At 62.4% G+C, this 23,707-nt stretch overlaps 1 protein-coding gene and 1 long non-coding RNA gene across 5 annotated transcripts in view; one reads left to right on the top strand and one right to left on the bottom strand.

The window, feature by feature from the left end:
• ADARB1 (adenosine deaminase RNA specific B1) overlaps window positions 1–13,629 on the bottom strand; it is a 137,003-nt gene extending 123,374 nt beyond the window's left edge. For 2 of the 4 annotated variants that reach the window (XM_072807209.1, XM_072807212.1), the window contains exon 1: window positions 12,650–12,764. The gene's annotated coding sequence lies outside the window, so the exon portion shown is untranslated. Of the gene's footprint in view, window positions 1–12,649; window positions 12,765–13,500 lie in introns of those variants that run through there. The other 2 variants (XM_072807210.1, XM_072807211.1) reach the window with 2 other exon arrangements.
• On the top strand, window positions 13,402–17,463 carry LOC140621792 (uncharacterized). The gene is made up of 2 exons (XR_012021532.1): window positions 13,402–16,374; window positions 16,907–17,463. It is a non-coding gene; the product is annotated as an uncharacterized lncRNA (long non-coding RNA).
• Window positions 17,464–23,707: the final 6,244 nt, after the last annotated feature.

The raw sequence follows: 23,707 nt of genomic DNA, 5'->3' as shown, positions 1-23,707 counted from the left end.
CAACACGACCGGCTCGGGCGCCAACAGAATCCGCGTCCACCCGTTTCCCCACGAAGAGCCCGCGTGCCAGGACCCCATCCACAGGCCGCGCTGGCTCTGCCACCGGGTCCCCTCGGGAAGCTCGTCCTCGGGCACCCGGGCGCTGGAGGGGCGGGCTGGGTGTCGTCCGGGCTCTGTCTCCTGGGCCCTCGCGACGGCGCGTCTGTGCCGGGGACCCCGCAGACGGGACATGCCCGCGTGCCATCGGGGTTGCAGAGGCGACCGGCCTCGTCCCAGGCACGGCCACTCGGGTCGCCGGGGGAAGGCGGTGTCCGCTGGCCTCCTCCGCTCTAATGTTACTGCTCGGCCCCTTTTAATGAATAAGTAAGTCCGGGGAGAGAAAACTGGAGACGAGGCCAAGATCCCGTTTCCCCAGCGCCCGCCCACTCGGCTCGGCCCCCACGCCCCGGCCTCCTGCCCGAGCGACATACGCGCCTTGAAACTGGACCCTGGTAGCGGCCACAGCGCTCGGATGTTCACGAAAACCACCCAAGCGTCGTCCGCAGAGGGCACGGGTCACGGCGGCCGCTGCTAGCACCAAACCTCCCACGCGCGGCTCCCTAGAGCCCGGCCCACAGCTGGGTGGCACGCGCCCGCCCGCACACGCCACGGCCCAGCCCTGCCCTCCCCCGGCCGCTCCACTCACGGGGGCTCCGTCCACGGGGACGTCCCGCCCCAACGCCCACATTCACTGAAAGGAAGGGGCCTCCCTTCCCCGCCACCCGGGCTCCGGGCGAGAGCCCCCGCGGCCTTCAGTTGCAGACACGGGGCTGCCCGGGGGCACACAGGGCTGGGCCGCACCTGCCGTCCCTGTGGAACTATCAGGCCCCTCACAGCCCCGGCAGAGGAAAAGGCTAAAGAACAGGGAGCTCGTGGTAAAATGACGCGCGGCGCCACTCGTGCACGCGCACGGGGGTGAAAGCCCTCCATGGGCGACACAGAGGATCCCCGAGAGTCGGAGCGGGAGGAGGGAGCCGGGACCCTGACCCCCGCCCGGGCGATGCTGCGGCACGTCCTCGGCAGGACACGGGCCGGCGGTCCTGCCACAGAGCTCTCCGTCTCTCCACTTCCGGAGAGCGGCCCAAACGGGGCGGGAGGGACCTTCCCCTCGGGTCTCCGGGACGGTCACATCTAGGCTGGCCTCTGCGACCCCACGCGGCCGCCGCTCCCGAGGCCTGCGGGTCATTCCCGTGAATTCCACGTCTTCCCCGACGAAGATTTTTCGGCCTCAGCCCCCCAACCAGCTTCTCCCTGAAGGCTGCGAGCGCCACCGCCTCCCGGGAACCGTTCGCGTAAAACGTCCTCGTGTGAGGCTCCTTATACGTTCAGGTTAAGTCCTGAGTGAAAATAAAGTCTGGACCTAACGACAACAGGGAGAACCGCCTGGCGCAGCCCGGCCGAGGACGCGGTGTTGCAGCAGAAGCACGCGGCCCAAGCGGGCGCGGACCGACGCAAGGGCGTCCTTCTGTTCGACCGTTATTTGGAGTAGATTCCTGTTCTGAAAAAGAAGGAAATTCAAGACAATCAAGACGGACAGGCACGCGTTTCACATGACCGAGCTCGCTCATCGCCAGGACAGAGTAGATGCAACCCCGTGGCTGGGCACGCGGCCCTTGACGGCGCCGGGCGGAAACCTCGGGAGGCCTCCACGCGCTCCAGCGACGAGTGCTCCGCGCAGCGGGCCGACAGCGCCTGTCTCCCCGTGGGGACCACCCCTTCCCGAGGCAGCAGCCCCGCGGGGGTAGCACGGTGAGAGGTAAGAGGCAGGCTGCACCCACGGACACGGGGCCCGGCCTCCAAGGACAGGAACCCGTGAAAGCAGGTGCCCCGAAGAGCCTGCTCCCCAAAGGGAAGACAAGGAGGCGAAGGAGACCCCGGCGCTGGGTTAGGAGGGGCGTGTGGTCCCCCGCGGGGAACCTCGTATGGCCACGGACTCTCAGCCTCACACAGATGAAAAGAAGCCACCTTGTGTCCTTGAGTGCATTCCTCCTCCCAAGGAAACCGCCTCGCCCGCATGCTTGGCACTCGGGGAGTCAGGAGCCTGGCGCATGCTGGCCGAAAGCAGAAGCGGGCGGATCTGCGGGCGGACCTACGAGCGCTGTGCGCACACCTGGCAGTGAGGCGGCCGCAGGGCTCCACCACGTGGGGGGGGGCACTAACTAAACACTACCTGCGATGGAGCCGTCGGTGCTCAGCTGCGATAAGTTTACACTTACACACCTGGAACACGAGCCTTGCTCCACTGAATTCCAGGCCAGCAGCACAGGCTGGTCCCCCAAGACTAAGAGGACTGAGAAAGGGAGGGTCTGCAGTCCCCCGGGGACTCCAGAGGGTGACCCACCCCCACCCCCCGACGGCCTCCTGGCCCAGCGCCCCCCTTCTGCACCTCCTCTCCGTCAGGTGCCAGGAGCGAGCCCCCGCTGGGCCTCGGCAGCTGCGAGGGGGCCGGGCATCGCCGAGGGAGGGCTGCACGCAGGCTTGGGGTAAACAGCGGGCAACGACCCGTGAGACGCCGGGAGCTGCGGACGCCCGTCTTCTGGAAATCACCCACCCTGCGGCGGGGGCGGAAGGGAAGGGCGCCCGGGCTCAGAGGCAGGGCTGGGGCGCGGTACCCAGCTTCCTCTTCCTCCCCCCAGCACCTCGCCGGCCCTGGGACCGGGTTCCTTGCTTCCACTCGGCTGCTTTTCCGAAAGCTCCCAGAACTGCTCGCGCCCCCGCGTCCGTCCCCGTGGAGTGGGAACCGTGACGTCCCCAACTGCCGCCGCCGAGGAGAAGGCGTCCGGGCCGCGCGTGGCCCTACGGGGTTCAAGTGGCCGCGGGAGGACGCAGCCGCCCTCCTCGGCTTGAGGACTCCCCGCTTTCCACAGGCTCCTTCGCTACATTGTACGTCAGGGAGTGGAACGACTTCTGAGTGTTTTGTAAATGTTTCTACTCCGTGAAGGAAAGCGCAGGATCTGGAGATAACCCAGACACGCGGGCATAAATAGATGACTGATTCACCGAGTGCACAGGAGCGGGGGGGGGCGAACGCAGCCGCCGCTGACTACCTGCGCACACGGTGACAACACGTCAGTCACTCGTGCCGGGGGCGCGGGCAGCTGCTGCCACCTGCCGCCGCTGTCCTGAGCCCTCGGGGAGGGGGCTTCCGCCGGGAGGGCAGCCTGATGGAAGGCAGGCTGGGGGAAAGCAGGACACGCGGAGGTGAGGAGGTGAGGGTGCAGCGGGGGGAGCCCCGGAGACGGCTGGGGCGAGGCCCAGGGCTGCGGGGACGGGACGGGACGGGACGGGTCAGGATGGGATGGCAGGCCCCTGGAGGCCTCTGAGGTGGGGCAAGGTGCAGGGCAAGGTGCAGGGCTCGGGCAGGGCAGCGAGGGGTCCGTCTCCGCCCATCAGGCTCTGACGGGGCTGCTGGCCGGGATGGGGCACCAGGGGACCCAGGGGAGGAGGCCGCCCAGGGAGGCGGGCCGGAGTCCCCGAGCCGTCAGACGGTGAGGATGGCGCCACAGAAGGGAGACCTCCTCGGCTCCGCGAGCACCAGGCCACACTAACCTCGCCCCAGGCCCCACACGCAGGAAGCGCAAACACTAGCAAAGTTACCCGCCCCCCCAGAGCATCCCGAACCTCCGGCATCGGCTCCCCATCCGAAAACCTGGGGGGGATGCGCTTGTGAGGAGTAACTGACCCAAGTACAAGGGCTCCCAGCTCCTGCCAGTCCCGCCGCCGAAGCCGGCTGCAGGGGGAGGTGGGGAGACTCTCTCGCGGGCTCCCCCACGGGGCGCAGACCCGACGCGGGGCTCGAACCCACAACCCCGACATCGTGACGTGGGCTGACAAAGGTCGGACGCGAGGCCGACCGAGCCACCCGGTGCCCCTGCTGCTCGGACACCCGTCTGTGTCTCACTAACCACACGCATTCCAGATCGCACACACGCAGGTATATTCACGTTCTGCACATCCCACACCCAGGGACAGGCGACGGCAGGTTCGAAGGGAACCTGATGCAAAATGATGCCCGTAACTCAAGGATCTTCACCTCGGGTCCTGGCCACGGAGCATCACCACGACTCCGAGTTCCAAGGGCCCCTCCTCTCGCCCCTGCCTCCTCACCCCTAGACTCCACCCCGCTCACCCCATCGCCGCTGCCTCAAGCTCTGCCCAGGGTCCAGGGGAGGACACACAGCCGGCCCCTACGCGTGTCTCTCGCTCACCTCCGCTGTGACCTCCCATCAACGACTGGACAAAGGCTGCTGCCCCCCCCCCCCCAGCTGCTCCAGCACGCAGGGCTCCTGTGCAGGAAGAGCCGGTCTCCTCTGGGCATCACCGTGGCGCCCCTGTCGACAGAGGCCTGCCCAGCAGGACCCCAGGAGGAGCCGCCCTGACGCCACCTCCTCAGCCCCGTCTCCTGAGCCCACAGACAAAGGAGCTTCAAGGCAGAGGTCTGCCCTGCTGCCTGGCTTAGCCTCCCCGCTGGAATGTTGGCCCGAGGAGGCGAGGCCTTCTCCTTCAGAGTGCGTCCTTCCACGATGACTCACACAGAGAACCTGTCACTGCGGGAAGGGGCGCCCAGAGGAGTCGAAACCAGTTCTCCCCGGGCACGGGCACGGGCGACGGGCACACGCAGGCCGGCGAAGGCTTCTTCACGCTCCGTCCCGCTGGGTCAGCTCCTGAGGTTGGGATTTCAAAACTCTGAGCCTAAAAAAATAAAAACCCAAAAGGGCCGCAAACGACACAAAGCAGCACATGCAAGGAAGCGATCCGGCCACTTGAACAGGTAACTCTAACAGTGGCGCTTCGGCGTCGTGGGGGCAGGGGGGCCCCAGGAGGTGGGCGGCCGTCCCGGGCGCAGGCAACTCAAGCGCAAAGCAGGGGGCACACCGCGCTAGTCCTCAAAAACACGACCAAAGTCGGTGAATGAAGACGCCGACGTCTAGTTAAAGCTAGTGACGCTTTCCGAAGTGAGTCAATTGTGCTGATAAAGCAAAGTGCCACCTCCACCTGCATCTTTCTATAGGGATGCCCCAAGGCACTTCTGGCACCATGAGCTAATGTGAAACTGGATCCTACGTCCTACAGCATGACCCCCAAGTTTCCTGGACTGAGCACAACATTACACCGTCCTTTCAAAAGGGCAGCACGGGTTTACGAGTATTTGGGGTCCAGGTTCCCACGTGCAGAGGTCCCACTCGCCCAGCCTCCCCTCCCCTCCTCCAAGGACTCGCCTCCTGCAATTACCCTTTTCCCCGACATATTGTAAAGTCCTCCTCCACTGGAGCACTCCCGTCAGCCCGGAAACACACTATCACCATCTCCTTTTAAAACGTAAAATTACCGGGCGGCCCGGAGGGGGTGGGGGTGGGGGCTCAGCGGTTTAGCGCCGCCTTCAGCCCAGGGCGTGACCCTGGAGTCCCGGGATCGAGTCCCGCGTCGGGCTCCCTGCGTGGAGCCTGCTTCTCCCTCTGCCTGTGTCTCTGCCTCTCTCTCTCTCTCTGTCGTGAATAAATAAAAATAAAATCTTAAAAAAAAAAAAAAGTAAAATTACCGGACTCCCTGGAACCCATGACCCGTCCAGCTCCGGGCCACACTCTGCCCCCTTCTAACAAAACTCCTCCAGAGAATCCGGGTCCCAGGCGCCTGGACGCTCCCGGGCTCCTCCTCACGGTGGGTGTTGGCAGGCCCCCTCCTCCCGCGGACCCCTTGCCGGGAGCCCCGGGCTCCCCCCTCACCCATCTGCTCGTCTCCGTCTCCATCTATACTGACTGCGCAGCCCACGGCTTCAGACGCCAGCAACAGGCAAATGACTCCCGAATTTACATATTTGGCCCCAACCTCTCCGTGAGCCCAACCTTGAATTTCCACTTGTATCCAAACATCTCCACTTGGATGACTAATCATAAAAATAACAGGCAAAGTAAAGCCTCCCCGGTACTGGGTAGAGGTACTATTTTAGGCACTTTACATTAGCTCGGTTTATTGACCCAACAACCGTAGGATAAAGGTTGCCACTACTCTCCCTAATTTATGGATCAGAAAACCGAAGCAGAGATTAAACAGCTTGCTCTAGATCACACATCTGAGATGCGGCGGCACACAGATCCGCGGGAGCTCAGGGCCCAGTCCGTGGGCGTGAGCGCGGAGGCGGCGCCCTCCCCGCGGCCAGTCCCCAGCGCCGGCTCCCGCGGACCCGCCGGTCACGGTCACGGCCGGCGCCAAGTGCTCATGCGGACAACCTCGGGGTCATCCCGGGATGCTCCAACCCCGACGGGCCCGCCTACGGGACACGCCACACGTCGCCGGTCCTGAGATGTGCAGGCTCCCGCGTCCGGACTCTGGCGCCAGGACGCCCGCATGCCGGAGTCTCCCGGTGCCGTCAGCCGGGCAGCAGGGGACGGCGGTGGCTCGGCTCGGGCACGCGGGAGACGGGGCGACACAGCCCATCCACAGGTCAGTCACCAGAGGGCCGGACACCTCTCCTGAACCCACGCCGGGGAGACCCGGAGGCACCCAAACTCACGGACCGGGTGTCGGCTGCCCAGCAGGCGCCCCAGCCCGTGGCGTGCCGAGGCCTCTGGGACGCGGGCCGCAGGACAACGCAGAGGGGCGGCCCAGGGACGTCTGCCCGTCAAAGGCTGGCTGGGAATGAGACTCTAAACGGAAAGAAATCTTAGAATTACTGTATCTTATTTCACTGCTGTTTCACCCCCCCTTTTTTTTGAAGGCACAGTAGTATGATTTTAGAAGTCTGTGCTTCGGGCAGCCCGGGTGGCTCGGTGGTTGAGCGCCACCTTCGGCCCGGGGCGTGACCCTGGGGTCCCGGGATCGAGTCCCGCATTGGGCTCCCTGCATGGAGCCTGCTTCTCCCTCTGCCTGTGTCTCTCTGCCTCTCTCTCTCTCTCTGTGTCTCTCATTAATAAATAAATAAAATCTTTAAAAAAAAAAAAAAGTCTGTGCTTCGCGTCCAAGAGCACCCTGAAGAAGTAGAAGTGAGGTGGGTCCGAGCGGCAGGAAAGCACCACCTCCTGTGTACTCGGCAACTCGTTCCCACCAACAGCACGGAGCCAGAGATACAGCCGGCGGATCTGATGTCACCCCCCGCGGCCACCGCGTGCCCCCCTGCACACCCCCTGCCTGCGGCCGCCCCTCACGTGTCACTGTGCCCAGGTCGCCCACAGGTATCACGGGAAGAGCATCACGGGGCCCGCCTTCGGGATGATCACGAGATTAGGCCGACGTACGTGTGGCGCCTAAGTAGGCGGGCGAGTCACAGGTGCCGGATGAGCGTCAGCTGCCCAAGGGCCAGGCCAGGGTGCTTCTTTCAGAGCCAGAGGACCGCATTCCCTCATTCAAAACCCTCTAAAGTCAACTAGGAAGAAGGAAACAAGGAGGGAGGGAGGGAGGGCCGCCCCCTGAAGGCTTCCAGTCCTCACGGGGCTGGGCCTCCCTGCCTCCCACTGGCCTCCCCACAGTTCAAGCACAGGACCGGGAAGCTGCCCCGGAGCCCCCTCTGCCCGCCCGGCAGCACCCAGCTCCCTCCCACCCTGCGCCCCTCTCAGGCCTCGGCACACCCTTGATTTTATCATTTTATCGTATTTGCACTTCCTGGCACCTACGACTTCAGCTGGGGCTCACCGTCCCCCTCCTCCCCGCTGCCCTGAGCCCCATGAGGCCAGGCACCCACCCTTACTGGGCTCACACCCGGGCCTCCAGCACCTACAACAGGACCTGGCGCATGCTGAACACCTGCTGGTGACCCCGCGGTAGAAACAGAGCTGACCCAAGGGCAAGCAGAATTTCTCCGCACTTCCAGTAAAAACAGCAGGTACCTCCCGGCCACCACGGCCTCCCCGCCCCACCCTCCCTTTGATCCATCACGAAGATGCCAAGCTGAAAACCAAAGCCGTTCTCTTTGCACACTCCCAGAGCACCTTACACACTCGGGGCGGAGAAGAGCCCCACTAGTCAGATCACGTTCCCACAACGTGGTAACTTGATACCAATGGTCTGGCCACACGGAGACCTCTCTCGGCCCAGCATGTTCCCTGCCGTACCCCACGCGGAACACGAAAAGTCACTCAAGGAATAAGGACGCGCTAACTGCTTCAACGTACAATTTCTTTCTTTCTTTTTTTTTTTAATTTTTATTTATTTATGATAGTCACACAGGGGGAGAGAGAGAGGCAGAGACACAGGCAGAGGGAGAAGCAGGCTCCATGCACCGGGAGCCCGACGTGGGATTCGATCCCGGGTCTCCAGGATCGCGCCCTGGGCCAAAGGCAGGCGCCAAACCGCTGCACCACCCAGGGATCCCCGTACAATTTCTATTTTACTTTTAAGTAAGCTCCACACCCAACGTGAGCTCAAACTCACGGCCCTGAGATGGAGAGTCACAGCTCCGCTGACTGAGCGGGCCAGGCGCCCGATGTACAATTTTTTTTTCCGATGTACAATTTTTTAAATGAAATTCTCGCTGTTTGCCTTTTCAACCACATATATTATGGATTCACTTTCATAGGGTTTTTAACACCATCATTTCCATCACACCAAATTATGTTTTTTAAAAGACTTTATTGGGGATCCCTGGGTGGCTCAGTGGTTTAACGCCTGCCTTCGGCCCAGGGCGTGATCCTCGAGTCCCGGGATCGAGTCCCGGGTCGGGCTCCCTGCATGGAGCCTGCTTCTCCCTCTGCCTGTGTCTCTGCCTCTCTCTCTCTCTCTCTGTCTATTATAAATAATGAATAAATAAATCTTTAAAGAAAATAAAAGGCTTTATTTATTTGAGAGAGAAAGAGAGAGAGAACGTGGAAGACAGAGACCACAAGGAGGGGTAAAGGTGACAGGGAGAAGCAAACTCCCCGCTGAGCAGGGAGCCCGACATCACGAGATCATGACCTGACTGAGGGCAGACACTTCACCAACTCAGCCGCCCAGGCACCCAGGCACCCAGGCACCCCTCCCCGTCATACCAAATTATAAATCTTGATAATTTCAATATTCTTAATAATTCACATTTTAGAAAATTAACACACACAAAAAAACAAGTTTTTAAATAAAATTAGAACACTCTAAGCTTTTCAGTTTCACCCTAAGATCGACAATTCCTCTTAAATAAATTTTTTAAAGGCTGGTAAGTATTTCATTTCGCCCATTACCCTCCGAAGGATACTTTCCGACCGTCTCCCCTATTTAAATAACCGCCCCTTGTTCACAAGTTCATAAATTTACACAGAGCATCACAGCCTTCCAGGGAATAGAATGAGGGACTAAGGGATTCTGAACTAAAACTTAGGGTTACTAAGGGATTGTGGAGACTAATAAGACATGGCAGGTCTCGGGCAGACCTACGTACAAAAAATAGTCACTGCGACACTGTTCGTCGGAGCAAATATTAAAAGCTACATTAAAACACATCCACAGGGCAGCCCCGGTGGCGCAGCGGGTTGGTGCCGCCCACAGCCCAGGACGTGATCCTGGAGACCCGGGATCGAGCCCCCCATCGGGCTCCCTGCATGGAGCCTGCTTCTCCCTCTGCCTCTCCCTCTAGCTGTGTCTCTGTGAATAAATAAATAAAATCTTTAAAAACACACACACACATATTCACAACCATGTCTGTATCCTGGCTCCTGCGTGGACACACACGGTAACCGGCCACCGCGGCAGAGGGAGGAGAGGAGTCGGCCTGAAGCCTGAGCTCCGTACCTGAGCGTCCGCCGTGCGAGTGGACATCTCTACACCCAGACGTGACAATTCTAACGCTCTACGTTCTAAAGTTTTATAACTCAAGTCCCAGACCCTGTTTCTACAACTGTCGTGCCATGAAAGGCATTACTGAGGCTGCCAGCGTGTGGGCCTCTCTGGACTCTACCTGGTATCCCCCGTATCCCCCGGCCCTGCAACGGGGAGGCCCCGGCACGCAGCCAGCCACAGAGGAGTACGTGCCAACGGAGTTAAGTCCGCCTTACCCATCCACCAAAGCAAAGTTTAAAGAATTTTCTCATTCCAAAAACCTGAAAGCAACCGGAGTGCGAGCCTGTCAAGTCGCCGAGGAGCGCATTTGCCTCCGAAGGGAGACGCCGTGCGCGCATGACGCTGCTGGCCGATTCCCGGTCTTGCCCTCCAGGACCGACTTCATGAGCACGCGGCACCTCCTGATGCGTGTGTCACCAGTTTCTCAGAGCTGGACCAATTCTCTTTTCACCACTGCCCCCTGCAGAAAGGCCTCCTTTTTCCCCTTCCAACCATAGCTTCCGATTTTGTGGGGGACGTAGCTGAATGTATTGGGTCTCGGGCACCCCCGGACGTCCAACCGGGCATCACTCACGGCCGATGCCCTCCTGGGTCCCCTGCCCCTACCTCTAGCTCGGGCGGGGTCTCCGCACCCAGCTCGGCAGGTCTCATCAAATACTGATCACGGGCCTGTCGCGGGCGTCCATTCCGGGAGGCTCTGCCCACCGGAGGGGCCGCCAGGGAAGGCCAGCTAATCCTCCTCTGCCCGGCGCAGCAGGGCCAGCCTGCCTTCCCCCTTCGCCTCTGGGAGACCCTGCGCAGGCGGAGGGGAGCCTCTGCCCCCAAGAAAAGAGGGCAACCCGGAGACATCCGGGAGCTGCTTGCTCTCGAGACTACCCACTGGGTTCGAAACGCAGCTCTGGTGGCACCTTTCAAAGGAATGAAATATACGGGTGAGTTTAAGGGGAAACAAAGAGGATTAGACGAATCCTTCTGCTCCCCAAAGCTCACCGACCTATCATCTTCACTAGGGGACAAAATAAAGAAGCAACTTTGAGATCAAGCCACTTTTCCCTACACTTGAGGAGTGGAACTAACCACCAGGGTTTGTTATTTAATAAGGAAACAAAATGTCCTTAGCAGAAGTAACGAACAAAACCTGGTGGCTAAAAATATTAACTGCGAAACAAACACAAGGTTGCGGGGCCAGGGACCAGGGCAGCTCCTCGGAGGTCACGGCAACTCCGACACCTCTAGGGCACAGCCCCACGGGACGCCCTCCCTCAGACCCATTCAAACCCGGTAAATTTCCTACCGCAGATGTGAACGCGTCAGAAGTCACCTCGGGCCCCCAACCGCCCCAGATTGTTCCCGGTCGCTCCAGGTGCCCGGCACCCACGGTACCTGATCCCGGCCGCTGCGAAGAGCATCCCACGCGGACACCCTGGGGAGGGGACAGCCTCATCCAGGGGGACACAGCTCACCCCAAGGGCGCGCTCTACCCTCCCCGCAGCACACAGCTCCGAGCCGTTGCGGTGCCCTCCTGAAGGGGACGCGGGGTCGGGGCGCAGCCATCCGTCCCTGGGCAGAGAGCATCAGCCTTGGAGCAGACACGCTCCTGCGGAGAAGGGGCTGTCCCCGGCCCGGTCCCCCGTTCTCAGGGGCCCAGCTCCACCGGAGTGCAGCGTCCCCTCCCAGGGGCACAGTGTCCCCTTCACCGTGGGGGGCAGCCTCATCCCAGGGCAGCGTCCCCTCCACTGGGGTGCAGCCTTATCCCGGGGCGCAGGCTCCCGTCTCAGGTGCAGCCTACTCTCCCGGGGGCGCAGTCCCCCTTCACCCGAGGTGCAGTCTACCTCCGCCTGCCCCGACATAACCCGGGTGCAGCTTCATTCCACGGACGCTGCCTCCCCTTCATCCTAGAGCGCAGCGACCCCCCTCAAAAAAATGGGCGCATGTTCACCCCGGGGCGCTGTGCCCCTGCCAGGAGCAGCTTCATCCCGGGGCGCAGCCCAACCCCTATGGGAGCAGCTTAATTCCCCGGCGCAGGACGCAGCTCCATCCCGGGCGCAGTCCCCCCCCACCCGGCGCAGCTCCATCCCGGGGCGCAGTCCCCCCGCAACCCGGCGCAGCTCCATCCCGGGGCGCAGTCCACCCCCCTACCCGGCGCAGCTCCATCCCGGGGCGCAGTCCACCCCCCACCCCACGCAGCTCCATCCCGGGGCGCAGTCCCCCCCCCACCCGGCGCAGCTCCATCCCGGGGCGCAGTCCACCCCCCCCCACCCGGCGCAGCTCCATCCCGGGGCGCAGTCCAACCCCCACCCCACGCAGCTCCATCCCGGGGAGCAATCCACCCCCCCAATCCTCCCCCACCCCGCGCAGCTCCATCCCGGGCGCAGTCCACCCCCCACCCCACGCAGCTCATCCCGGGGCGCAGTCCACCCACCCCCCGCGCAGCTCCATCCCGGGGCGCAGTCCACCCCCCCACCCCGGCGCAGCTTCACCCCGGGGCGCAGTCCACCGCCCCCCACCAGGCGCAGCTCCCTCCGGGGCGCAGTCCACCGCTCCGGCGCAGCTTCACCCCGGGGCGCAGTCCTCCCCCACCCCCCCACCCCGGCGCAGCTTCACCCCGGGGCGCAGCGTCTCCAAGGGCGCATCTTCACCCGGGGCGCAGCCTCCCGGTCCGCGGCGCAGAGCATCCCGCGCAGACGCGGCGCCCCGGGGAGGAGACGCGGGGCCGTCCCGGGCGCAGCCTCCCCTCCCCGGGCAGCAGCCGCCCGCGGACCCCCGCCCGGCCCGGCCTCCCCACCTGCCCGGCGGCGCTTACATAAACGCGGGCCCGCGGCCGTGTCCAGCCCCGGGTCCGAGCCCCCGCCCGCCCGCCCGCGCTCACCTCGCCCCGGGCCGCTCCGCGCCGCACGCCGCCGGGCTCGGACCGCCAGGCCGCCGGGGCTCCGCTGGGACGCCGGACGCCGGGGCTCAGCGCGCTGGCCGTGGCCTGGCGCGGCCCCGAGCGCGGCCCCGAGCGCCGCCCGACCCCGCCGCCTCCGCCGCCGCCGCTCAGCCTCCGCCTCAGCCTCCGCCCTCCGCCCGCGGCCCGCGGCGCCGGCTCCGCCCTCCCCGCCGCCCCCGCCGCCGGCCGCGCGCACGCCGAGGGGGAGGGGCGCCGCCACGCAGGCCGCGGGCGCGCACGCCGCGCGAGCCTCCTGCGCCCGGGGCTGCGGGTCCGCGCGCCCCCGCCTGGCCGGGGTGCGCGGGGAGGGGCGCGCGGGGAGGGGCCGGGGGGGCGCGGGGAGGGGCGCCCAGAGTGCGCGCGGAGAGGGGCGCACGGGGAGGAGCGCACGGGGAGGGGCGCACGGGGAGGAGCGCGGAGAGGGCGCGCGGGGAGGGCGCGCGGGGAGGGGGGCGGGGGGGCGCGCGGAGAGGGCGCACGGGGAGGAGCGCACGGGGAGGGGCGCGGAGAGGGCGCGCGGGGAGGGGCGCGGGGAGGGCGCGCGGGGAGGGCGCGCGGGGAGGAGCGCACGGGGAGGGGCGCGGAGAGGGCGCGCGGGGAGGGGCGCGGAGAGGGCGCGCGGGGAGGGGCGCGGAGAGGGCGCGCGGGGAGAGGGGCGCGCGGAGAGAGGGGCGCGGGGGGGGCGCACCGGGAGGGGCGCGGAGAGGGCGCACGGGGAGAGGGGCGCGGTGCCGGGCGCCGCAGGTCGCAGGTCGGGAGCAGGCCGGGCCTGTCCGAGCCCAGGTGCTGACCTCAGGGGCTGCTCGGCGGCTCTCGGGGTCCCCGTCCCGGTAACGGCGCGTTGAAGCTCCTCTACGGGGCGTGCAGTAAACCGACCCCGGTCTGTGTGTTGACCGACTTTTCCAGGACTGTACACGCGTGATGATAAGCACGTGTACAAATGCCACATTCCCGAAGGCCAGCGTGACCGACCCAAGGCTGCGTTGTGTTCGAGACAGAAAATACACTGAAGCTTAGCAAGGAAAAATCCATATTCTTGGAGGCGGGTGCCGAGGCCAGAGCCTCGCGTGCAGGCAGCGGTCGGGCCTGGCGGGCGGGCTCCCCAGCGCGGAGTCCAGCCCAGACCTCAGGCGTCTCTGGGGACGCCTGCTGCCTCCTCAAGTGTCCGGTGGGCGGAGGAGGCTGACGCGGGCGAGGAGCCGGGCCCAGAGCCTTGCTGGCTGCGAGCGGGGCACCGGCGCCCTCAGTCCGACCGGCGGCCGCAGGGAGCGTCACCCAAGCCCCGGCGAGCGCTGCAGGCCAGCTCGGGGTCGGCCTCGGTGGTGCCCCAGGGAAAGAAGCAGCCCGTCCCCCGTCCCCTGCCTGGGGCTGAGCCCCACGGACACCCCGAGGAGCCCGGGACTCCTGGACGGCCTCTGGGGCTCGTCCTCCACAAGCCGGGGTGCAGCCCCCTGGAGCCCTGTGGGTGCCCGGACGCCCCGAACCACGCGGCTCATCGCGGTCTCTTCTGCCCACGGTCCTGTGGCCAGCTGCTCACGGCGCTCAAGTCCGCTCCACGGGGCATGGGCCGGGCCCACTCGTGTGGCCACGACCAGGGACAGCAGGAGGGCCGGGCAGGCCCGGGCTGCTTCCCCTGCAGCGTGACTCCTGGCAGCAGCGACAGGGGCGGCACCGGGCAGCGCGCGGGGCATGTCGGCCGCCGCCACATTTCCCGAGTCCCGTTGGCCAAGGTCAGCCCAGCCCCGGGTGGTGTGGGACTCACTGCACGGCATCCCCGTGGCTGTCCTCCGCGAGCCACCAAGACCCTCATGCTGGTGCCGCCGTGAACACGGGAGCCCCGGGGTTGCCGGCCGAGCTAGGCCGCTGCCACTGCCCCTGCCTCGCAGGAGGGCGCGCAGGGGTGCCTCTCTGCTGACATGGGGGACAGCGATTTCCAGGCACTGGAGCCCAGACGGGGGACGCTGCCAGGTGGTGCAGAGCCCAGCAGACGGCGCGCACGCGTGAGGCCAGGGCCCGGGTGACGGATCCTCCAGGCTCGGAGGACAGCCCTCGGGCCCCCTGCTTACTGCCGCGTCAGACACCCGGGCGCCGGGATGTCCCCCGTCTCCCGGCGGTGCTGGCAGCCCGGGGTGGGAACGGCAGGGGCAGGCCCGGCCCGCCCGGCCCCCAGACCGTCTGTTGTTCAGTTCGCTCGTGCGAATTGTGCGAATCTAACATTACTTTCGCGTCCTGGAAAACAAACCTGAGTCTCAAATGCTTGCAGTCCGGGACTCCAGCGGCCCCGGCCCCCGGCCCAGCGACAAGGTGTCCCCTTTTACGTAGGTGCGTGAACCTGTCAGCCGCCGGGCACACGGTCTACACAGCAGCACGAGACCACGGTGGCCACTCTCCCTGTCGCTGGCACAGCCACCGGGCTGGACCCCACAAGCAATCAGCAGCCACTCTGGACACCTTGGGCACCTTACAGGACACAATGACAGGACTTGGGACCCCGGGACACTGGCCCCCAGCAGACTTGGAGATGGGGTGTAACCGGGCGCTCGGGCAGGAGCCTGGGGAGCCCACGCGGGAACTGGGGAAGGAGCAGCGAGGGCCCAGCCCGACCACCCTGGGGCCGCTGGGCTTCATTCACATCCCGGCTCCCGGACAGACAGACGGCAGTTGACCGAAGTGTTCCAGGCCCGCGGGCATAGCAGCCAGAGGCGACCCACATGACCCGCGTGGGGAGGGACCACCCAGCGGTCGCCGCCTGGCTTCCTGCCCATCCTTTCCAGGCCGTGGGCCGCCCACACCTCCTGCTCACACCAGGTGGCCGGGGGGGCCGATGCCACCTCCCTGTGACGCCCCCACTCCCGACATGTCCCGGGGAGACCGCGCCCTGGTCATAGTCACCGTTTTCGCAGGCGGGTGACCCGCGTGCCTTGCGGGTGGATTTCAATCGTCCCACTCCGAGGACAACCTTTTTCTTGTTCTTTTGACGTCTGCTCCGCCGCCGTCCCCGAGTCCAACCAAAGCTGCGTCTGAGAAAAATGTGTTTCCTTGTTTTATTTAATTCCGCCCAGTGTGCTTGGGAAAGGACACCCACGGGTACTTTTAGATCGCAGTCTAAAAGTAGGCTATTGATTTCTTGGTTTCTAAAAAAGTCAGGAGATAAAACTGCTAATACGAGATAGCCGATATACCGTGATACATTTATTTGAGACAAAATATTTTTTCGTCCTGTGTTTATAAAAAGCATGACACCAGAATGACGAAAACCAGATGGTGCTAAGCTATCAATCAGCTCTTCCTGGGAGCCGGCACGCCGCTCAGCTCACGATGCACCTCCTTCTCCGGGACCCCCAGGCCCCCAGGGAACCCACCCCCGGCCACGGGACCCACCGGACCGGCCCCGTTCTTGCAGTGGCACCTGCCCCCCCAGCTCAGGACCAGAGGCGGGGCTCTGACTCACCGTGACTTCACCTGGAAGCCGGGGCTGGCGTGGAGACAACCCCAGGTCTGTGCCGGGGCCTGCAGTGCGGAGACGCGGCGTGGTCAGGATCCTCCCTCGCCTGCCAGCACGGGGAGCGGCCCGCGGGGGGGCCACGCGGCAGGCAGGCAGAGACGGGGCTCCGTGGACAGGCCGGCGGCTCCGTGCCGCGTGTCCTGGGCACAGGTAAGCGCAGGTGAGCTGTGGGTAGCAGGTGAGACCGGGGAAGGGGGGTGTGCTCGGCAGGCCCGAGGCAGGGCAGGATCCAGACTCCGCGCCGCCGCGTGTTAGCCGTGACACCGGCCGGGCTGTGCGGCGTCTCGGAGCCTGCTCTCCACCCACGAGGGGAGCTGTCGCCCGCCCTGCTCAGGCTGGCCCGGCGCCCCGGGGGGAACGGCTCCAGCGGCAGGGACCGCAGGGCTGCGATGGAGGGTCGGTCGCGTGCGCCCCTCCCCAAGGGGCAGAGCGGGCTTCACCACGGCTTTGAGCTGAGCCCTCAGGACGAGGGGGCAGGTGGCAGGGGTGCCCGAGGCAGGGGGAGGAGCATTTCCACTCAATGTGAATTCAGAGAAGACCAGACTTGGTCAGCAGGTGGATCGGGGTGTCATCCCCCCGGCCCCTCCTCCCTCAGCCCCCATAGCATGGGACCAACACCCCCCCCCCCCCGCGGTTAAGCCGAGATGCGAAGGCCGGCGGGGGGCTAAGACACCCGTGTGGGCCCTTTACAGAGAAATGCACCAACTGTTGAGTGAAGCCACGCTCCACCCCTACGCGGGAGCTCGGCCAGCCCATCAAAGAGCACAGACGGTCTCGGGGAGCGAGGGGAATGCAAACCTAAACCGGGGTGCCACTCGTGTGGCCGTGGCGGCCTGGGAGGCGCCCAGGGCTGCGTGTCCCGGTGCTCCTCGCTCCCGCAGGGCCAGAGCAGCGTCGGTGGAGAGTGAGCCTAGAAGCGAGTGCCTGATGCGAGGCCAGGGAAGAGTGGGGCAGGGCAGAGGCAGGAGGGGAGCAGAGGAGAGTGCGGGGGGTGGGGGGGGCCCACGGAGCGTCCCCAGGAGGGAAGGTAGCCCGCACCGGCACCGGCACCGTGATGAATCAAAAGCAGCGAGACAGACTCGGAGGTCGTGGTGACTTTGAGAAGTTCAGGGGGCGCTGGGGACAGCACTGGCTAGAAAGAGAGGGGACGCCCCGTCTCCTAGAGGAAGCCGACCTCATTTTGACCCAGGAACCTGAGGAAAAGGCAGCAAAGAGATGAAGGACCAGCATCATCCGTAAACTAAGCAGGTAACCGCAGGCCCCACATCCAGGAGCGCGCAGAATTAGAACGAGGGCAGCACCACCAAGCTGGGCTTACTTACCTAAGGTCGACTTGGGCGTGACACGTAAAAACCTGTGCTGCGAATCACCCACCCGAGGCCACGGAGAGCACCTGGACGAGCCTCTCAGCAGATGCAGGGGAGACTTGCTGACACCCCGCATCCCCCGTGCCTAGAAACAAAGTCTTAGGAACTGGGGACACCAGGGAATCTGCTTAACCCGGTAGAGGTGCCCACAAGCAGGTAAAACGAGCATGAAACCCCCGGCGAAGTGTGAGACACTAAAATCTCCTAAAATCGGGAACAAACCCAGGACCCTCGCCCTCTCCACTGCTCGGCGCAGCGGGCGCCCCGACGACAGAGCGCCGCACAGCGTGGGCTGGGACGTACAGAGGCTGGAAAGGGAGATGGAAGACGGTCACGGGGGACACAATTACACACACAGGAAATAAAAAGTCATCTGCAGCTAGGTGATGAGATTTAATAAAATCCAGGGGGTCCCCGGGTGGCTCAGCAGTTTGGCACCTGCCTTCCACCCAGGGTGTGACCCCGGGGTCCCAGGATCGAGTCCCGCGTCGGGCTCCCTGCGTGGAGCCTGGGTCTCCCTCTGCATGTGTCTCTGCCTCTGTCTCTGTATCTCTCATGAATAAATAAATAAAATATTAAAAAAAAATCCAGCAAGATCATTGAGTGCAAAGCCCACCCCCCACACACACACACAGCAATTTCCGTGCATGAGCAACAAACAACACGTAATTTAGAAAAATGGCCCCGTTTTTACAATCACATACAAAAGTCTGTGTTAAAAATAGATCCGACAGAAGAGGTGTGTGATCTTTAAGGAGAAAAAATACTTTTTAAAAAGTCACGGAAGGAGCAAGTGAACGGAGAGACGCGCCATTCCAATAGCTAGGAGGACGCCACGGTCGGGAAGACGGCGCCTCCCCCACGAATTACCTGAAGAGTCCAGGGAATTCTATACATATTCCAAAGGGGATTTTTATACAACTTGACTTATTCTAAAATATACAGAGAAATATAACAGGAAGGCCAAGGAGCCGGAATGACCCCTAAGGAGGAGACGAGGTAGGGGGTTTGCTCAGCACCTGTGAAGACGCCCTCCCAAGTTCCTGGCCCCAGGTGTCTCTCGTGAATAAATAAATAAAATATTTTTAGAAATAAATAAAATAGTGAACTAGAACCAGTAAGAGGAGCTTTTCTTTTTCTTTTTCTCGTTTTTGCTGAGTCGTCTCTGCATTATTCGGTTAGCGGTCGTCAGGAGACACTGACAGCAAGTGGAGCTGGGTGGGGAGGGAAGAGACGTGGATGTGGGGTCCCCCACCCCCTCCGGCCTCCGGGCGCCCCTCCAGAGCGGCTGGACCTCAACGCACACCTAGTCCAGGTCCGGTGCAGGCGAGGCACTGGCTCGGGGGCGGGGGCGTCGAGCACCCTGCGCTCGGCAGCGTTCACGGCCTCCCGCTAGAATTCTCAGGGCTCCGGCTGTCGCGTGAGTCGCTGGACGCAGCGACTGGGTCCCTGGAAGGGGACCCTCCCGTGCATGTGGCTGAACGTCTCTGTTGGGGCCCAGAACGTGCACAGAAAAGTACCCACATCAGAAGCGCGCAGCTTGATGAATTAACCCGCGGTGGACACACGTGGAGCCTCCGCCCAGGTCGCCCCCCAATGCAGAGTCGCCTTCCCATCTCCCGTCTGCGCTCCCTGCGGGCTCAGGCGGGTGACCTCCGCCCCGCGGCCTGCTCCCCGCGCAATTTTGTTGCCATAGGGTCTCCAGGGTGTTGCGGTTCTGCTCATCCTACCGCCGGCGGGGCTTCGGGTGTTCACGCTGCCGGCGGGGCTTCCGAGGACCCACACGTCCCACTCCTGTCGGGTGTAGCCCAAGTCAAGGGAACACACGTGTCCCGCCGCAGCCAATTTCCCGGAGCGCCGCCCCGCCAGGGCCCCGACGGCAGGCGCCCCTGTTCCCACCACTGGGTGCTGACGGGCTTTCTCATCTGGGCCACTGTTGGGGCTGTGACGGCAGCTCCCCGCGGTCTCCGCCACTGGCCGGCGCCCTGGGTACCCGTACCCCTGCTTGTTGCCCACGTGGGTGTCCCTTCCCGTGGAGGAGCTGCTCGGCGTTTTCCTGTTTATTCGCGGAAGCTCCTGTACACTGTGAGCACAGGCCCCTCGCCCATGGTGTGCAGGTACCGTCCCGGCCAGCAGCGGGCCTTCCCATGATCCTCACCGCGTCTTCAGTGACCGCTTCTTAATGTCACTGCGATCGATGTACCAACACTTCCCCACGGTCGGTGCTTTCCGTGGCCTTATTGACGAGCCCACAGTCGAGGGGACGTGCTCCTGCCACCTTCTCCAGGGTTTATTGTTCCAATTTTCAATCTCAGAGCAGCGATCCACCCGGCCCTGCTTTGTCTGTATGGCGTGAGGTAGGGGTCCGGGTTCACTTGCCGTCGTCGTCGCTTGCATTTGGAATCCGGTTGACCCGGGGCTGTTTGTTTCGGTTCTTGTTAACGGACAATATTTTGCGTAGATAGTTCACACGTAACTCATTAGGTTTGTTCCCAAGAACTCGATGCCTGGGATGATATTTTTAAATGTTCTCTGTTTTGTGGGGTCACCTGCGCGACTCGGTCGGGTTAGCGTCTGACTGCGGCTCAGGTCATGATCTCAAGTCCTGGGATCGAGCCCCACATGGGGCTCCGGGCTCAGTGCCGAGTCTGCTTGATTTTCTCTCTCCTCTCTCTCTGCCCTTTCCCACCCCCCCCCCCAACTTCAGCTTGCTCTCTCTCGCTCTCTCTCTGTCGCACTCAAATAAATAAAATCTTTCAAAAAATAGAATGTTCTCTATTTTTATTTTATCATCACTGGTTTCTGGCTTATTGAGAATAGAATTGGTTTTTGTATATTGATCTTTTACCCAGGAATCTTTCCAGATGTACTTAATAATTTTAATATTTTTCTTAGGTTCTATTGGATTTTCTATATACACAGTTCATCGTGCCTATGAATATCAACTTTTTTTTATTTGTTCTTTTCAATCACTTTATCCTTTATTGCTTTTCTCTTGGCTTGCCTCACTTGCTGGTGGTGACTGGAAGCGTCAACAGCAAACATCCTTATCTTATTCCTGGTCTCAGAGGGAGAGAATTCTACATTTCATGTAATACTTGTAATAGGGCCATTTTCTTAAAGATTTTATTTATTCATTCATGAGAGACAGAGAGAGAGGCAGAGACACAGGCAGAGGGAGAAGCAGGCTTCATGCAGGGAGCCCGACGCAGGACTCGATCCCAGGACCCTGAGATCATGACCTGAGCTGAAGGCAGACGCTTCACCGACGGAGCCCCCCGGGCGCCCCTGGGACATTTTTCACCTAGATGCCCTCTATCAAATTAAGAAAGTTCCCTTCTATTCCTCTTTTGCTGAGTTTCTTTTCACCGACGCATGTTGAGTCTTAGCAAATGTTTCCTTTTGTGCCTATCGAGATGATAGCATGGATTTTGTTTCACTCTATTAATATGATGAACTCAGTTTGCTGCCTGGTGACCTAGGGGGACCCCAGGCCCTGAGGCCTGGACCCAGCCTGTCCCAAAGATGTCACTGAAGGTTCTTGGGCTCATCACGAGGAAGAATTCAAGGACAGACACACAACACAGCAGACAAGAGACACAGTGTGAGTTTATTAAAGCAAAAGTATGCTCTTGAGATGGGCGCGCAGGTGAGCTCAAGAGAGAGAGCGAGTGTGCACGCCCGGGGGCTGGGTTTCCATCCTTTGTGGACAGCTGTTAACTAGGGGGAGGAATATTCATTACGTGGGGAGGTGATTTCTTGGGAGCAGGGATTGGGGCCTTCTCTTCCTTACTTGGTCAAGGGTTCCCCGTCATGGCACCACCATCTTGAGCCTCTGGGGTCGGCTCTGGCTTCTGAGGAGGGCTGCCCCGCGGGCGCGTGCCCTTCCCGTAGCTGCCCGCGGCTCCTCGGGCGGGCCTCCGCGTACCCTGTTAGAGCCTCACCAACGGCCCACGCTAACAAGTTGATTGAAGTTCGAGTGTTGAGCCAACCTTGCATTTCCCGAATAAGCCTCAACCAGGTCACGATATCCTCTTTGTGCAGAACGAGATTTGGTTCACTGAGACGTTCGTCAGGACTTTGGTATCTACCTTGATGAGAGAGGCCGGCTGAAATACTGAACTTCATAAAATGAGTGGAGGAAGTGTTCCCCTTCCTTGCCATTCTCTGGAAAGGTGTGGCGTGAGACTGGTGTTAACTCTTCCTTGAATTTCGTTGAATTCAGAAGCCTTCTAAGTCTGGAGCTTGCTTTTTTGTAAGACAGTTTTTAATTATAGATTCTTTTCTTTCTTTCTTTCCTTTTTTTTTTTTTTTTTTTTTTTGCGCCAGACATAGGACTATTACGATTTTCTATTTCTTCTTATTTGGGCAAGAGTCAAACTCTGGTCTCGCTAAACCCGATCTCCACTGGCCCCGAGAAGATTGGCTGAGGGAGGGAGGGGCGGTTGGGCTGGCTGCCTGCCTCGGCATGATGCTGCCTGCGGAGGAAATACCAGTCTGACACACGAAAAGAATTGAAAGGCAATTTCAATCTTCGTGCCAGTTGATCAGCGAATGCCAGAGCAGAGAGGGTATTTATATTCCCACACAGTGCAACTTGCTGCGGCACTTCCTGTGCCCTGTCTCCCCCAGGGACCCTCCCCGACTCCAGAAGCTCCCTCCTGCCCAGCCGCCTTCTACATCCATTGTTCTCTCTTCTGGGAGGATCTGCCGGGCTCTGGCCCTGTGATTTAATTAGGCCAGTCTCAATCCCCTTGGGCCCCCTGTTTGCACCCATTACTCAACGGGATTCAGCGGGCAGACAGGATGGAGGGAGAAGCTCCGAATCTCTCCTCGGGATTAGTCCTCTCGCCTGCGACAATTGCCTGCATCGGGTGAGGTTTCCTGCCACCGCGGCCTCCAGACCAGTTACGTCACTGTCGCCCGGCTGTTGCACAGCTACGCACCCTGGATGCCCAGGCCAGCTGTATCAGGCCCTGAGGGGCCCGGCAGGAAGCGACAGCGATCGGGCCTCACCGAGCCAGGTGTCGTTTGCTGCCCTGGCCTGCTTGGCCAAAGCCTCTGTGCTCCACCTTCTCTTCTTCAGAGGCCCAGAGACACATTGACGAGGCCCCGTGCCCAGGTGGGGAGCTCTGGGACCTCCTGGAGGGAGGGTGCCCGGATGCCACCCTGCAGCCCGGCAACACCCTGCTCCCCGCGCCTGGTGCTGCCCGGCCCCGAAGTGCGCACAGTCCTCCGCCGGCCCTCGCTCCGCCCGCCCACAGTCGTACTCAAGGACAAGCAGCAGCAGGACGGAGGATCTGTGCATGTGCTCGGGCTCCCCTCCAGCAGGCCTGTGCGTGCCTGTCCGCAGCGGAGTCTCCCAAGCTGGACCTTGCTGGGGGAAGAGGGGCTCGGGCCACCTTCTGTCCAGAGCGCGGAGGCCAGAGTGAGGACAAGCCGCCCCGAGAGAGCGGCGGGGCCTCGGTGGGCCTCGACGTCCCCCTCAGGACAGCTGTCTCCGAGTCGTGTATCATCCAAGTCTGTGGGCTAAGGCACGTTATGACAAGGTACGGGAAAACGAGACACGAGCTCGACCTGTAAACACCCCCAGAGCGCCCGTTCAGGCGTAAGTCAGTGAGGTACACGCGGGGACCCGTCCCCCAGCTCGGGGTGCGGCCCTCAGAGTTCTAACACAGCCTAGGATCCTAACGGGGACGATGTCTCCCCCGCCCAGCGCCCCCTCCGGGGGGGCTCGGGACCCGGTTACTGGTCGGCAGTTCGCAAGTCTTTGCAGGGAGAAGGGTCAGGTGCCAACAGTCTCGGAAGAGGAGCTCCGATGCGTCCTTGTCGCTGTGCACCCGTGTGAGCGGCGGGCGGGAGTGGTTGCAGCCCACGGGGACCACGCCAGGGCGTCGGCGCAGGGCCAGCCGGGGGGACGGGGCAGAGAGGGCCTGGACCAGGTCCCACGCTGCCGGCCGTCCTGGCTGGTCCACAGCCTCGCAGCAACGCAGGCACACATTCCAGAAAGATGACAGAGCATCTGTAGTCTCTGCGGATGCCTTTGAATTGCATACATGTATAAGCCCACCTATTTTTGCTTTCTAGAATTCCACTTCTATTTTTGGTAGGATATAAAAGCTTTGA

Source organism: Canis lupus, chromosome 30 (genome assembly GCF_048164855.1).
Source record: "Canis lupus baileyi chromosome 30, mCanLup2.hap1, whole genome shotgun sequence".
Lineage (NCBI taxonomy): Eukaryota > Metazoa > Chordata > Mammalia > Carnivora > Canidae > Canis > Canis lupus.
Note: the sequence above shows the minus strand (reverse complement) of the source record. Positions and strands in the feature narration are given on the sequence as shown.